Raw genomic sequence first — 5,916 nt, forward strand, 5'->3', positions numbered from 1 at the left:
TGGGGGTGGTCTACTTTCATCAGACGTTGCCTCTAGCTCCAGGGGGCCCCTTTTGGGGGAGAGGCTTGTGCCGTATGGCGTGTGGATTCTTAGTTCCCCGACCAGGAACTGAACCCAATGCCCCCTGCAGCGGAAGGCAGAGTCCTAACTGGGGACTGCCAGGGAATCCCCAAGGGGGCCGTTTTGAAAGCAGAGAGGCCCCCAGAGGGTGAGAGGGGAGATAAAAAGCAAGAGTGTTCAGGGGTGTTGCAAAGAGCAGAGTGGGCAGCCTGGAGTGCCTTGGGGCCGGGAGGGCCGGCTTTGTTCTGAAAATTGGCTGCAGCCTTGCCAGGGCCTCCCATAGCTGTAATTTCTCCTCCCTCAAGCTCTTCTGGAAGCCATGGAGGGGGAAAGAAAATGAATATGATGGTGAAACCAGAAGCTCCTGGGGCATAATGAGGGGAGAAATGCCTGTCTACTGTGGGCAACAGAGACACACTGGTGAAGCAGCAGCCCCACTTTTATCTCAGCGTGGTGGTCCAGCCTGACCCAGCTCTACCGACCCCCAGGCAGGGTCTCTGTTCAATTTTCTAGGCATTCCCTTAAAATGTGCATTCAGTTTACTATGCTGAAACTGTGCATGTGTTAATAGGAACGGTACTTTACTGTATAATTTACCTGTGCTAAAATGCACAAATCTTATGTGTACAGTTGGGCTTATTTTGACATGTCTCTACACCTGTGTAAATCACCCAAATCAAGATGCAGAATATTTCCACCACCTGGAAGCTTCCCTGGGGCCCCTTTCCAGCCAGTCCTTGCACCCCAGAGGCATCCACTGTTCCCATTTCTGTCGCTGGTGATTAGTTTTGCTTGTTCTTGAGCTTCATCTGTGTGGAGTCCTATCGTTTGTACAGAGCCTGAATCCCTGGGGCCTGGCCTGTGTCTGCACTTGGCAGGTATGCACTGTGAGAGCAGCCTTGGTTCTTAAACTACCCTGTGAGAGAGCACTGATCCCACTGGGAAACTGAAGCTGTGGGTGGTTAGTGAGATGCCCACAGGGCAGGAGGTAGTGGTGGATCCTGGTGGCCAGCCCAGGCTCCCTGATTCTGAATCCAAAGCTCTCTCCAGGCTCCCAGGGGACTGCCCCACCCGCTCCCTGGGGGCTCCTATCTAGTGCTCTGGATGAAGGAGCCTCGTGATCCTGGGCAGGTAGCGCCCCCTGCTGTCTACGGGGCCAGACCCTACACTCTCTCTCCTCCAAGGGATGTGACAGGATCACCCGGGCAGGAGCCCAGGTCAGTGATGGACAAAGGGCAGGGGCTCGGCTCCTGGAAGGAAGTCTCCTGTCCTTTTATTTACCTCTGAAAAGACATTTTCTTAAGCGTTTGGGGGTTTTCCTTCCTCAAAAGAAGCGGATTAAGGGAGAAGAGGCCTCTTTGGTGGAGCTCTGCTGCCCCCAGGTGGGTGGCTGGGACACTACCACAGAGCCGGACGTCCAAACCCCGCGGTTTTCAGGTCTCAGGTTCCCATGGTCCTTCTGTGGCTCTCCATCTCCCGGCCTCCCGAATCCTGGTCTCCTTGGCTTCTGAGAGCCAGATGTCCCTCTAGACCATCATCTTGCACTTCAACCCTGACCTGGAGCGGTTCCTTGGAGAACCAGCTCCAGCCGTGCATAGGAGGGGGAGATGTGCCCACACCTCCCGGGGAGGGCGGGCTGGACAGAAGCCTAGAGGGCCTGTCAGCATAAAGAAATGGTGTGATCGAGTGAGATCAAGGTTTGATCTTAGGACTTGGCTGGGGGGGAGGGGGTGATAGGCGGGGCGGGGGTACTTCTCGCTGTGGGGTGCGCGGCCCCCCTGCCTGCCGTGGGCGTGGGTGCCGCCGCCAGGGCCCCGCCGGCCCTTCCCAGCTCGCCGCCTTCCTGTCGCACCTGCGGTCGTGGTGGTGTAACGGCCCGGCCCTCCCGGCCCCGGCACGTGGCCTGGGGTGATGCTATCTCTAACTCGGTATTTTTAACTCGTTTTTTCCAGAGGATGTGGCTTCTGTGGGAGAGCTTCAAAGGGTGCCCCACTTGCCCCTCGCGGCAGCCATGACGTCATGGAAATGGGAGGGGCCGCCCCAAGGCCCCCCCCCCCAAACACCTGCACGGAAGTGGGAGACTTTTTCCACTTCCTGTCCTACATCTGGCTACTGACTCAATGTCTGACCTGCTTATTAATTTCAAAATATAGCTCTCAGTGTGATACTCAGAGGAAACCTTACTCATCTGTGTGTCTGGGTGAAACTAGGCCTGAATCCCAGGTGGCAGGGCACCCACCTGCCAGCCTCCTGGCTTCTCAGTGTGCTCATTAACAGAGTGACAGTGACCGGGGCTTGCAGACCTCCCCAGACCCACCCATCAGTCAGAAGCTCTTCTTCCCACAGGTTGCTCCCAGAGGTAGATGGAGAGAGAATTTTAAGACAGGACTTGTGGAGAAAGTGAGGTGAATGGTAAGGCCTCCTGCAGCCCTGGACCTGGGTGTGGCCCTTCAGTAACAGGAGGGCTGATTCCTAGAAGCCCTGTGTGCTTTCCCATCCCCCAGGCTCTGGATGAGTGCCCACTGAGGCTGCTCTGGCCAAGGGACCATCACTCAGGTTCTGCTTTTCCTGATAGTTCCCGACAGGTTACTCTTAGCTCTTGGCTAAATTATGAGATGCCTTCTCAGGAGGCTCAACGGTAAAGAATCTGCCTGCCAATGCAGGAGACACAGGAGACTCGGGTTCAGTCTCTGGGTCAGGAAAATCCCCTGGAGTAGGAAATGGCAATCCACTCCAGTATTCTTGCTTGAAAACTCCCATGGACAGTGTGGCAGGCTATAGTCCATGAGGCTGCAAAGAGTCAGACAACACTGAGTGACCACACATACACAAATTGTGAAAATGTGGCTCACTGGGCCACCTCGTCTATTAATCCCTGTTTTCCTTTCTCTTATGTTCCCTCACCCCCCCATACACATATACGTCTTCGCTCCTTCCCCAGTGCCTCCAGAGCCCCCTGCCTCATTTATTTGTTCACTTGCTGCTTAAGTGTATATTAAGCATCAATTGTGTGCCAGGCACTGTGCTGGGTGTTACAGACACACGGATGAACACCATATACTTCCCATCCCAAGGAGCTCATAATTGAATGGATTTTCTTGCTGAGATAGTACCTGATAACTAAAGTGATATCTGTTAAAGGCTTTACATGTGACCCCATGGGAGTTAGATTTTATGGGCAAACCAAGAAGAAAACAATTCTTCAAGACTCGGATGGCTACCCCTCCAATGGGGGGTCGTGGTGAGCGGTGCTCTGTTGTGGCTGAGACCCCACCCAAGTGTTCCTGAAGCACATACTGGTGTAGCCTGCCCCTTTCTTGACCAGATCGTGATTCCAGTTGGGCTCAGAGGGCAGATGTCTGAGTGGAGGGACAGGGAATTCTCTAGAATCTTAGGCTTGGTCCAGAGAGGTCATTTAGTCCCTTTTTCTGCCTCCAGGGTTGGCCTGAGCTTAAGTCTTTTGGGGGCAGTAGGATGTCTGTCCAGAGAATTCTGTTCTGCACCTGGCCTTGGGGGCACATTCCACCTTGGGATGGCATGGCTGTCCCTCCCTGAGGCTGGCCCCTGCTGCTGAGGACCGGGGCTCTTCAGGGCTGGGCCTTCTCAGGGACTTGCTGACCGTGTCTCCAGGTCTCCTCAGCAGCCTCTTCCCTCCACGCTGAACACTATCTGGTCGCTTACTGCGTGGAGGGATCTGCTGCAGTGGCCCTCGGCCCAGCGCTGCCCTCCTGGTGGGCACAGACACCCTGCCCCAGGCCCCCTCACGAGGCCACTTCAGTCCCCTCTGACACCCTGGTGGGGCCTGGGCCAGACGTGAGAACAGAGTGGACACAGCTGCTGAGGACTCCGCACCACCCCTTCAGCGCTCTTGCTTAGTTGACTGTCGGCTTAACAGCCTCAGACCTGAGAGAAGGCTCTTGGTGGGACAGAGGAATCCGGATTTGAGATGGAAAACTTCCCCGAGCTGATGCTGACCCTGTTTTCCAGATGACCTCTTACCTACCGAGGCCTTGTCACTCTCAGCTTGGGCTGGGCCTGGAAGGAGTGGGCCTTCCTCCCTCCATGGGTCTGGGAGGATCCCTGGGCACTGCGGCCGCATCCCTTCCTAGCTCCTCAGGTGGCCTCAGGGGTCCGGTGACCGCAGGGCCCTGCCATCTGAGGACCCTGAGCTGGCCTGACTGCACAGGCTCCTTCCACCTGGGCCTCCTCTGCAGTTCTTGGAGGGGTCTGTCTTTGGCCCCTTCACTGCCTTCCAGGGTCCCTGCCCCTGTCCTCTGCCACAAGCCCCATTTCTCCTTCATCCTCAACCTCTCCGCAGCCAAGTCTCAGGAGCAGACCTCCCTTGCCAGCCACCCGCACAGTCTTTTGCCTGGATCTTATGTATACAGACCAAAGCGGATTACTATTTTAGGAGAAAAAAAAAAAAAAAAAAGACTAATTTGCCTAAAGTTTTTAACAGTTGATAAAGGCTTGCTCTGTTAACCCTCCCAGGGGCATTTTCATTTAATATGGGGAAGAGAATGCTTTAATTAAAAGAAATTCCCAACGGTGGAGTCTCCGGCATTGTGTAGACTGATGAGTAGGCAGTTTTGAGTTCCCTGCAGGTGGTAGCTCTTCTTCTGGGTGTGAGAGTGGCCTGCTATGATGGGGTTTCCTCTGAGATCTTTCTCTTTAGTGATCTTTAAAGGCACTTGTATTTAGGCCGCACATGAGGCTGCTCAGAGACCACTGGGGTTTCTGTGACTATCCTTGGTAGGGCTGCCAGTATTGAACATGGTTCTTAACCTCTGTAGAAGCCACAGAATCAGAGATGCGGGGAGCTGGAGGCAGCCTCCAGTCCTAAGGGGCATAGGTTTTATAGGTGGTGACCCGGAACTCACGGACGGGAGGGACATGCTGATGTTACCTGTTGAGCTGGTGGCTCCATCCTTGCAAAAAGCCGCAGACCTGAATTGTAGCCGGAAGGATTTGCTTGTTTCTGGCTGTGTGGTCAGAGACACACAGGTGAACTGTAGATGTATTCGGGGCTAGAACCCCCTCCTACTCCTACACCAGGAATCGGTAAGCGCTGGGCTCCAGTCTTGAGAGTGGTAATTGTGAGGTGGGTGGCTGAGTGGTGTCTGAGGGGTGCCCCCTTTCCTAAGCACCCCAGGAAAGGTGCTAAGGCAGCAGGAGGCTCAGGAGAATCCCAGGGGACCCCGTCTCCTGTCTTCTAGGTGAGGGCTTGAGACTCCTACTCTCCTTGGCCAAGTCCCTGGGCTTGAGAGGAGAGAGCTCATCTCTGCTTTCCTTGTTCTCACATCCAGGGTGGTGGGAGCAGAAAGTCTAGCTAGGGTCACCCTCTTCTCCCCGCTTCCCCCACTCCTAGACTGACGCTCCAAGGGGCTGAGCCTCTGGTGGGCATCCAGGCAGTGGAGTGGTAGGTGGTCCCCAACCATGAACTTGTAGAGCAATGCACAGTTTCAGTGGCAATCCAGTCTGAAAGGAAAGGCAAAGGAAATGTTTCTTCAGGGCAAGAGACAGTGGGTGGCCTTTTGGGGACACTTGCTGTGTGGTCCCTGTCTGCCAGATTTCAGCTACAGGTCATTACCACCCATGTACATGGGCCTCCTGCTATGGGCTGCCCAGTGGAAGAGCAGGGACCCAGGCTTTTAAGTGGGTTTGCCTGGCCCCCAGCACAGGCTTCTCAGTGGAATTTTTTAGAGGTTTTTCCAGGAAGAGGTTGACTTAAGCAGCTTGTTGAGTTAGGCCCACCGAAAGTCCTCATTGGTGGATGGCTTGGTTTCTTTCTGCCCAGCTAGTGATCCACAGCAAGCTGAAAACGACCCGGACCAAATCAGTCAAACAGGAGCACAG

This window comes from Ovis aries, chromosome 7, assembly GCF_016772045.2.
Source record: "Ovis aries strain OAR_USU_Benz2616 breed Rambouillet chromosome 7, ARS-UI_Ramb_v3.0, whole genome shotgun sequence".
NCBI classification, from domain to species: domain Eukaryota; kingdom Metazoa; phylum Chordata; class Mammalia; order Artiodactyla; family Bovidae; genus Ovis; species Ovis aries.